Source organism: Carassius carassius, chromosome 26 (assembly GCF_963082965.1).
Source record: "Carassius carassius chromosome 26, fCarCar2.1, whole genome shotgun sequence".
In the NCBI taxonomy this organism is placed as follows: domain Eukaryota; kingdom Metazoa; phylum Chordata; class Actinopteri; order Cypriniformes; family Cyprinidae; genus Carassius; species Carassius carassius.
The window spans coordinates 3,649,816-3,661,590 of record NC_081780.1 but is presented as its reverse complement, the minus strand read 5'-3'; positions in this window follow the sequence as shown (position 1 = coordinate 3,661,590).

The window sequence follows — 11,775 nt, the reverse complement described above, 5'->3', positions numbered from 1 at the left end:
AACTTAATTTTCTTCATTAAAATTATATTTCAAATATTAGTTTTCTTCATTAAAGTTCAATTCAAAATGGTTAAAAAGGTGCAGTGAGCTCACAGCTGTTATTGACACATTGACATAGTTTTTTACTTAAAAAAAAAAATAAGGCAAAAAAAAAAAACAATAATAGACTTCCATCATTACAGTGTATACGTTTATTAAATGAGTATCTGAGCATTAATAATGATTTTCGACATTATAATAATTCTGTTTGTTTATATTATTATATGGTTGAAATAATAGCGCTCTGTTTTCTGATGGGATTTCAGAGTCTCTCTGTGTCTCTCTCATGGCTCAAGGAGGGGGCATATTTCTCAGGACCCTGTCCGTTGCCATGGCGAGAGGTGAATGAAACAACGCCGCCCACGTCACAGCTGCTCGAGCCTTTTCTCTCTCTCTCCCTGTGCACATAAAGCCCATTTGAAAGCCTGAAAAGCACACACAGGGCAGCGCAAGGCCGCAGGGCCAGAGAGAGGTGAATGGCAGACTCTACCTCCACCCCAGCCCTGGCCTTTTGTAAACATGCACCCACATCCACTGTTCTCCACAAATGTTTTTGCACTTATTTATAATGCATCTCTGTGTGCACTGCAAAAAAATACATGGTAAAAAATACATGGTAGTAGTAGTATGTCTAAAAAAGCATGATGGTCCCATGATACTTATTTTGAGTGCCAAATGCTCATGAGTTTTGGTGAAATGCAAGGAGCGGTCATGTTAATTGAGTTGTAATTTTAAGATTCAGAAGCTTTAACACAGTCGTGCATGGCCAAGCAGAAAACACATTAGCTTAATAAAGTAATATGCAAACTATGGGCTGTTCAATTACACACCCTAATAACGCATAAACGATGCTAGACCCGTTAAAGGGATGAAAAGGCCTAGCGTTTATTATTATTAAACAGTTATTTCTCTGGTATAGTTCCTCCAATCTGCATTTGAGAGAATAAGAATTAGTGGTGAATAATCTGAGTAATAAATTAGAAGTAATTATATCGACCCTGTGCTGGAGTTATTTAATTTCTCATGGCTTAATTAGATAGGACTGTTGAGTAACTAAATGTTCCAATTCAAAACATGATCATCCTGGGGATTTTTCTTTTTATACTTTTTTTTCTTCTCCATAGCAGGAATAGAACAGTCTGGTAACACTGAGTAATAACTGTCCATGATTTCATAAAGCCCATAATTTATTATAATAAATTAAAAATAAATAAATATAAAAACATAAAATATATACATTTCAACTGAATTTTTTTTTGTTTTGGCATAGTAACAATTTTTATTCAGAAATTGTTAGTAAGGCTATACATAGTCAAAAAGAAGTGGCCAGTAACTACGAAATACATTTTCAAAGTAAAAAACTGAAATGGTATCTTTGTTTGGTAAAACATCAGTAATCTTTGTTAGAAAAATCTTTGAGCATTTTTCATTGCTTCAGTATTTTGCATTTTCAATAAAATGCACTGAAAACAAATTGATTGCAATTTATGTCATACAGTACATATACATCTCCATTGTGGTGTGTTTTCTGTCAGTTTGACTGTGTGTGGGAGGTTTGTTTGGGGTTCACCTGTGGTAGATATAAGGGGTGGAAGAGCTCCTACAGACCCTCATTCACATGTAATTAGTCTGCACAAAGGGCTCGTTAAATCTGTAATCCCACATGCCTCCTCTCCCTTTGATTGTGTTGGTCAGCTGTGAGAGAATGGCTATTATGCTTCTTATAAAAGAGGGGCATTTCAGCTCTCTGTATTAAGGCCCCCACTGAGCACGGCAAAACTAGGGTCAACAGCACCCCAAACACAGTCTCTCACACGTACATGCCGCAGAAACACCGGCTCATCACATTAGTTCAAACCCTTCAGAAACCACCCGTTTCAAAAACATTGTGGTGTGAAAGTGAATCTGAAGAGTACTGTTTTTTTTAATGCTTGTGCTTGCAATATTTCACTGAACAAATGTTTAAAATCTAATACATTTTAAAACCACTTCTTTGAAAACCCACGATCAGATATATTTTTATATTAAATATCATAGCTAAAATAAGGTTCTGTATACTTTATGCTCAGTGCATATATAATTTTTTTAAATCATATTAATAATAGTAATAATAATATTTCCCTCTTGCTTTTTCTCCTCTTACACCCAATAGCTCTCTAATTTTTATTAGGTAGTTGTTTAAATATGAATACTTTGGAAGCCCGGCAGGTACATCCGTTATTACAACAAAACTATATGTATTTTTCAAAAGGGTTTTGGATTTAATGGGGTTATGATTAAAGCTCCAGCATGCTTCTATCCCTTCTATGGTCTGAGCATTCAGATTTTAGCTCCATGTTTGCTACGATGTTCCTCTGATTTAGAGCATTTGTGAGGATTATGTGTTTTCTGCCTGATTGTGACAAAAATTTGGCGCTGGTTGGAGTGAGTGGGAAAATGACACTGCATCATCAGATTAAGAAGGTAATCCAGAGGTATCTGTGTCTCTGGCTTTGTGTGGGAAGATATAATGAACACACTAATTAGGGGTATTATTTAGATAATGGGTGTAAATCTTTGTCTGAGAAGCTTAGGCAGTTATGATAAAACTGTAATGTGCAAATCCAAAGTCATTAAGATATTTAGTTGATTGTCCATGATCTTTGGAAGGCGGCTAACTCGCAGCCTGATAGCGCTGATTGATTCCCCTGTTCCCTGAACTTTTATGACTTGATGGAAATAAAACTTAAGTCTCTTTTTCTCCTTGACTCAGATGCAAGAGTTTAGTAGTTTAATGGCTGATTGGATTTTACCGCCATTGCAACAGACCATTAAAAATCCACATGGGTGTTTTGCTCGTTTTGCATCCTGATCTATTCTTTGAGGATGTGAGAGTATAAATATGTCATGTTTTCAGGGTCGCTGTGGTTTAAAATTTTCTTCCAAATACAAGCACATGATCTTTTGTTATGTATGCTTGAACCTCAGTGTTACAACAACCTCATGATTGTAGCTAGAAAGTTAAACATTAAACTTGAGGATACTCTGCCTCTGATTGGTCAGAAGCTCAATTCATTGGTCTGATGTTTTGTAATATTCACTGTCGTCCAATACAACTCTGAATATCAGAAATTTACACAACTGAAATGGGTAATACAATCGCAACTAGCGCCATCTTTTATCTCAGTTAGGGATTGTAGTGCAGAAGACTTCAGAAGACTTTAGCATATTACTATATTGTATATTACTGTAACATTTTTGCTGCTCCTACATTATTTTTCATAATTACTAAATGTAGTAAAATTTATGGAATTAGAGACTATATAGCTAAATTAAAACTCAGTATTTCATGTTAATGGAACCAGCTGACTGTACATCATTTTTGTATTTGCAATATATGTATTTCAGCATAGAAATGTTCTTATGTCTGCACTGATAGCCTCATGGTTAGCCTCAGAATCTTAAAATTCTAATAATTTAGAACAATAATATTCTGTTTAAGTAAAATTTAGTAAAATCTGTAAATATTAGCATCAAAACATCTTCAGTGTTCTAGACCATTTGATACATGTACCATTCTAGAGCATTACAAATCTTCTAGGTTTCAGAACATTCCAGTGATCTAGATAAGTAAAGTTCTGTTCAACATAGACATATTAATGTATAAACTCATTAGAACTCTCTTTATATATGAACTCCAGCATCAGAACATTCCCATGATTCAAGAACATTAATACTCCCATCATGAAACTCAGAAAACTCTTCTAGAACAGGAGAATTTTGAAAGTCCTCGTGGATCGATATAGCTGGGCTAACCTCAGATTAAACCCAGATTTCAAGGCTGGTTTGTCTTGCTGGGATTTATATAGAAGTATATCAGTTCAGATCAATACAGCTGTCTGAACTAAGGGTTAAAATGGCTGTTAATCTCTCCAGTTGAACACTGATGGCCACACTCACAGCTGAAGAAGAGCTGAATCTGTGCATCCAGCACAGGTTAACACAGTGAAACTCCAGTCACACAGCGGAGATGGAATGAATGGAAGATGTGTGTGTGTGTGTTTAGATGTTAGGGAGCACTAAATGGTCCAACTACACATTAGAAAGGAATAATACCCCTTTGTTTGGGCCTTTGTTGTGTGTGTGTGTGTGTAAGTGGGGGTTCAAATACGTATATGTATATGATTGTACATTAAATGCATGGTTAAAAAAGTTTGTGACAAACATCAAATTCATCTTTTTAATGCACATTTTTTTCTCTTTATCCACTCAAGCCTCACTAAATTGTTCACCACATTTAGGTCACTTTCCCAAGAGCCTGTCTCCCCCTTCCTGAACAGATACAAAATAGAGAAAGAAGGGAAAAAAGAATTGAGTGGTTTAAGGCAGGACACCATCTGTCCTCCTCCATAAAGGACCAAGGACATCTTGAAGTGTTTGTGTGTGTGCGAGTGGGAGGGTGGGATTGTGAAGGGGTTTGCTGGCCCAACAGAGGGGCTAGAGGTGAGAGATTTGCAGAATGAAGGGGTGAAACAGAGAAAGGCTGAGTGGCTGCTCACAGAATTCCTGCTAAGAGTGAAGCGTTCTGCACTGGCACTGGTGCTTCATTTAAAGCTGCCTCTATAAGTGAGTGTGTGTGTGTGTGTGTGTGCGTGTGTGTGATTAGCAGACCCCCAATTGTTAGCGATCTCCTAAAGCTGTCTCTTGCAGCTGTGACCCCCACAACCCTGTGGCACCATAGCAACCATTTAGACCTCCATCCTCTCCTAAAACTCCCTTTACTAGTGTCATGCTAAAAAGGCCTCATTTTAGGAAGTTGTAGTCTGTTTTATTAGATTTAAGTAAACATAATGCACATTCGAAACACATCCTGGCAGTTGATAGATTGAATATAACGACAGTGACTGCGTTCACATGCAGCCAATAACCTGTTCAAAACCGGAATATTAGCAATAACCCGGTCGCGCACGGCCATGTAAACACCGGCAAAAACCCGGAATATACTCATATCCCGGTTTTTAAAAACCGGGATATTATACCTGGGGTACCCCTTTTCTAACCCGAATATTTGGTCTTGTAAACGCGTTTCGGCATATCCCCATCAAAATGTGTGTTCTGCGCATGTTCTATTCGCAAGGAATCTTGGTCTTTTGAGTAGAGACGGCGCATAAAAAAAACCTGCGTGCAGTATAGCATCCAGAGTGTCCGGGGGGCTCTGGTGGTAACGGGTATCGTGGATATGTGTGGCACAGCTCCGGCTACATTTCCCATCTCTTGCTCAATTTCTCTCGTTCTATTAATAAAGACCATGAGGCACAGTAGTGTCAAGTGCTGCTGGTGGATCAGTACCAGCGGCAAAGCGCAAACAAAGACTATCGCTATCTGCCCCAAACTATTCATTATCCGCCTGCTGCTGCTGTTGTTGTTGTTGTCTTTGGATACAGGAAGAAGAATCGGAAATGACGCATATTGCGTCTTGTTGTCCGTACGTCCAGACGCTAACCGTGCATCGCCGTTTACATCAGGATATTGGCGACTGATTACACATTCCATGTATACAGGAGTAACTCTCTCTGCTCACACATGTAAACGGGTTATCCCGAATGTTTCAGAAACCCGAATAGTGACCTTAACCCGACCATAAACCGAATTTTAACAGCTTGTAAACGTAGTCACTGTCTCAGTTATGACCAAGCTGCTCTTCTGTGTTAACAGTCATGTTTGAAGAAACCTGCAGCCTTGTTCAGCTCTTAATATGAGACAATGAGGAACTTAAAAATAATGCAATTTCTGTATGCTTGATTAAAAACCCATCTTTGCCATTGATGATGGTAACCATAGTTTTTGTTAAAATATCAAATTCAGCTACATTTTATGGGAACTCCTCAAAATACTTTTTTGTTAATTTATTTATGTTTGTTTTTGCCTCAGATTTTACTCAGATTTTGATCCTGACTCTGTTTCTGTTTCTACTTCTAACTCTGATCATTTGATTATGAATTCAATTGTTATTCTTATTTTGACTCATTTTGATTCAGATTCAAACTCTTATTTTGATTTTGTTGCTGATTTTAATCCTGATCCTTTGATTATCACTGATTCTGATTGTAATTTTGACTCTCGTTTTGATTCAGATTCTGTTCCTGATTCTAATCCTGATCCATTGTTTATGACTACTATTCTGATTCAAATTTTGAATCCCATTTTGATTCAGATACTAATACTGATATTTTGATTATGACTTATATATACCCTAATAGACTATGGGAACTCAATATTTTTTGTCATAAATATCTTGTTTATGACTTGTGTTTTTATTCTAATTTTGAATCAGATTCAGATTTAGACTCTGAACCTTTGATATTGATTCATATTATGATTCAAATTTTGACTGATTTTGATTCAGATTCTGTTACTGATTCTAATCCTGATCCTTTCATATCTGCTATCTTAAAACCATAAGAAACTTTGTGAAGTCATTAATAATGTTTTATAAATATATCATTTGTTTATGTTTTGATTCTAATTTGAAATCAGATTCAGATTCTGATTCTTTGGTTATGGCTCATATTTTGATTCTAATTTTAGCTGTGATCTTTGATTCAGATTCTGTTCCTGATTCTAATCCAGATCCTTTGTTTATAACTCATATTCTGATTGAAATTTTGTCTCTGATTTTAATTCAGATTCTGCTCCTGAACTCTTAAAACCAAAAGACTAATATGGAAACTTCTTAAAACATTGTTCTTCTATAAATTTCTTGTTTTGATGACAGTGATGGCTGATTTTCAGTAACCATATCTTGAGCAAATACAATATTTTGGCAGAAGCTATAGTGTTTATGGTAATTTTTTAAGGGGAGGACAGCAGAAGTGAAAAATGCCTCTGCAGCGATACAGTTTGTCTTCATAAAACGGAAAGAAATAAAGATAAATTGACCAAATAGCCGTAACAGAAGGGGAACAAAGTGCTATGACATGCTAGTGCCATTCGACTATACAAAGCAATTCATGTTCACACACACACACACACACACACACACACACACACACACACACACACACATCTAGCACTTCCCAGCAGTGGCTAATGAGATGTTTCTTCTGCTCAAAACAGTCAGAGTGTGTTTAATGAAAGTGGTGTGTGTGTGTTAAATGAAAGTGTAATTACTTTGTGTGTATTAACAGATGTGCTCTGTTTGCCATGGTCCAGTGCAAACGGACAGAGGGCTGTTTCATGAGATTGTGTGTGTGCTAATATATGTTGTCTACGATGGCTGTGAGAATACTTCATAAATTAATTTGTGTGTCTGTGGAGGTCAGCGTGTCTCATAACGACCCTCACTGTTAGCAACAAATGCTAACTCCTTTTAATGCTAAAACCATCCCATAAAACACAGCAGCAGTGCAGCACCAAGTTTTTAATGTAAAAATTATTAAATGAATTATCGCTCTCTTCGGGATAAATTAGCAACCATGGAGGTCGGTGTCCTTCTAAAATACAAATGAATGCAAACAGAAATGTGGCTCTTGAAGCTTCACTGAAGAAGATGCATGCGTGTGTTTGTGTGTGCGAAATTTCCTGTCACCGTCAACCCGCAAACATCACACACTGTTTTTCTGGAACGTTCTGCTCTCGTTTCTGACTGTTTGTTTGTGTGCTTGAATGTTAATGAAGTGGGAGCCTTGCCGCTGTTTACAGGCTGGAACAGTCGTTCCAGGAGTCTGACCTCCTTAGAGGGACACGTAACACTTTGTATGTGTGAATGAGGAATGTGAGTGCATGTGTGTGTATTTTTGTGTGTTATTATGTGCGTTTCAGAATGTGTATGTGTGCGTGTTGTTTTCAGGAAGGTGAAAAAAAAAAGAGGCACTCACTGCTCCTATTGAACTTGACCTGCAGGCCTGATCAATGTAGCACAGCGTGTGACGGAATGAGAGAGCCGACTTATTACCCTGGAGAAAGAGTGAGGAGAGAGAGAGAGAGCGAGAGAGGGGATGGAAGGCAAGACACTTTAGTTAAAGGCAAGATCTTGAGGGGGCAAAGAGAGTGAATGAAAAAAAAGTGTATTTCTCCTTTGCAGAGTCTTTGTATTTTCATTACTCAGAAGAGAACTTTCTGTACTGAGGTTCATTTACACACAAGAAAAGCTCTTTGATCTGTTGTAAATCATGTTTAAAACTGCTGAGTTTGCCCCAGATTAGCTCTCTTGTTTTAATATCTTAGTAGAGCTGAATTTTGGGATGGACTGGTCGATGCAGAGTTTTTTTTACCACCTTCTTTACATTTAGTATTCTATGTGCATCCTGATTGATGTAATTTTCATTTTTATATATATATATATATATATATATATATATATATATATATATATATATATATATATATATATATATATATTTTGTTGAGTGTGTTTAAGATTCTTTTTGGGCCTGGAGTTTGATACAGATTCTTATCGATCTTAATCCTGATTCAGACTCTAATTCTTATTCTGTACTTGATTCTAATCCTGATGCTTTGATTATGACTAATATTATAATTATAGTCTTATTTTAATGCGGAATCTGATTTTGATTCAGGTTTTGACTCTTATTCTGTCCTTGATTCTAATTCTGATACTGACTTTTATCTTGACTCTGATTTTAAGTCAGATTCTTATTCTGTTCCAGATTTTGTTTCAGAATCTTATACTCCTTTTCTGCTTCAGGATTCTAATCCTGATCCTGACTGATTATGAATGGTATTCAGATTCTGAATTTGAGTCCTAATTTGATTTTGACTCTGATTTTGATTTCTGATTTTGCTTCTTATACTTTTTATTATCTCTTCCTGGTTCTAACCCCGAAAACGGACTTTTATTATGATTAATATTCAGAATTTTGTTTTTATGTATTAGTTTTTTTCTGATTCTGTTACTGGTTCTAATCCTGATACTGGCTTTGATTATGACTCTGACCTATTGACTCTTGATTGAGATTCTTATTCAGATCCTGACTCTTTTTCTGATTCCGATTTGTCTGATTTTAATCCTGATTCTGACTTTATGATTTGTATCTAGATTCTGAGTTTGAGTACTGTTTTGAATCTGACTCAGGTTTGATCTAGATTCTGATCCAGATTTTGATTCTTTTTTTTTCATTCTGTACCTGATTCTAATCCTGATCTGATTTTTGAATCTGAATCCGATTTTGATTCTGATCCAGATTCTGATACCGATTTTAATCCTGAGCCTAAGTTTGAACTACGATTTGTATTCAGATTCAGAATTTGAGTCTTGTTTTGATTCTGACTCTGCTTTAGATTCAGATTCTAATCCTGATTCTGATCAGGATTTTTATCTTATTCTTTTTCTGATTTCTGTACATTTTTTAAACTATAAAGCCAACTGAGGTAAATTTTTGTAGTACCAGAGCAGCAGAGGATGATTCACTGTGTTAATGGTTGCGAGAGATAGGGATGCACCGAAATGAAAATTCTTGGCCGAAACCGAAAACCAACCATATATATAATGTCACATATATAGTAGCCTTCAAAATAGCCAACGTATTATTATTATTTGAGGCACTTTCTTGCAGAATTTCACTGAACATATCAGACAACGAGGGTGCATGTCCCTCATCTGGTGCAGAGACAAGTCTTTTTTTCTGCGCTCTGATCTATCTCCTGCGCTTGGCGCTTCTCCGTCTCCACGCGCGTTCTCCGCATCCAGCGCGGCCTGGATCATTTCTGTGAGACGTGTGCTAACAGACTCTATAAGACTGTAGGCCTACTTTTCTTTGTTTTCACTTCGTGGTCCGTCTCAATCTCTTTGTTAAGAGACGCTTTAGTGCTGCGAATAAAGGAATAAGAAGAGAGAGAATGTTCTCTATTAAGACCCTTTGGTGTGAAGTGAATGTCGCGGGGAGCTCGTGGTCTGCGCTATGCAGGTGCACGTGCAGGTCGCGGTTTCTGTTTGCGTCATCACAACATTACGGCCGTGTTGTTTCGGTGATAAAAGTCTTTCAGCCGAAAACCGAAAATGCACTTTTAGGCCATTTTCGGACGAAAATTGTCGGTGGCCGAATATTCGGTGCATCCCTAGCGAGAGAGATGGTCGATCAAGGCAGAACTATTCACCCATAACTCTGCACATCAGGTGTGTGTGTGTACATAGGGCACTGATGCACAAACCAGCTTCTCTCTCATTATCTTCCCACAGCAACAGTGGCCTGATTGTCATGGTTGCAGTCATGGCTAAGGTCACTGATAGGCCTGTCTGGGGGCGTAGTGTAAATCAGAGGTTGTGCTTTTTATCAGAGGTCACCGTTCTGGGTTCCGACCCTCTGCCGGCCTTTGGCCTGCTCTCACCTGTTTGCGGTCGATGTATCTGGAAAATCTGATTGATTGCCACTCAAAACTGCCACAGGAGCAATCTAAAATACTGTACACGCTCCATATTTGAATTTTCTGTGAGGTCACAGACACGAGTGCATGTGATTGTATATGTTTCTGGATAATATATGTCGCCCATGCACGGCGGCCAATAGTAATTGATGTGGCTTTGAGAGGTAGGAGGCTGTCCCACCCTCAAGATCCCACAAATTTAATTTGGAATCAGAGGGCAGAGGAGAGGTGAGCGACTCAATATCTCATTAATTTTAGCGACACAAACACAAACACAAACATCACAAATACCCCAGAAATAGACCACCCACCACCGCTACCCCACATAAAACCTCAGATCTCAAGATTGGGACTTATTGAAGACCACTTGTCCAAAGTGAATCCCCCCATGCCCTACTCTCCTCGCATGCTGGCCGGGTAATGACTTGGCTTGAGTTTTAATGTCTGCCGTTGCCCCTGGGAAGACAGCGAGCACCTTTTTTATTTTAAAAAGCTCACAAAACAACCCTGGCATTCTTTAGGAACACTAAACGTTAAATACTCACTGAAAATTTCCTTCAACCTCCCGCTCCCTTCACTCCTCCTGTCTGTTAGGGAGTGAGGAGGAGAAAAGGAGAGGTAAAGAGTGTGATGGAGGAAACGCTCCAATGCTCAGAGTCACATTGCCCCTGAACTCTAACCTGTGATAGATTGGGTGCTCCTGCAACATGACAGACGAGCGATTGATGGAAGGAATGGTGGATAGATGAAGGGAGAAGCAGAAAGAGAGAGTGATGGAAAATAGAAGGGAAAGAGACTCGAAGAGGGTGCTTTCTTTAATTGTGTACAATAATGTAGATGTGAGTTATTATTTAAGCTTTATTGACAAATAAACATCTTTCATTATCACAGAAAAAGGCACAAAAGCTGTGGTGTCGCTGGATTGGTTTGGTACCCTTTCAAAATGTACACATGTACCTTATTTACCCATTTTAGTAACTTAAAGATACATATTTGTACCCAAGTGTTCATATTCTGCCTAAATGATTTATACCTTTTGAAAGGGTACCCAGCCCATTAAAAACAAACTGAATTGATTGCATCAGTAAATGCAGAATAATTACCATTGAAACATTTTTTCACTCATTTTCTAAATAACACTTGAACTTACAGTTATTTGAAGGTGTTTCAAGGCAAAATTGGACAAATTAACAAACCAAAAGTAGTTACAAAGAAATACCAAGCAAAAATTTGGATTCAACATTAAATACATTTGATTAAACTATATTGTAAAACATGCTCCAATAATCTTCCAATTTATTTAATTAATTAATTTATTTATTTTAGTTTAGAGGTGTGCTTGTAGCTCAAACAGTAGAGAATAAAAAATATATG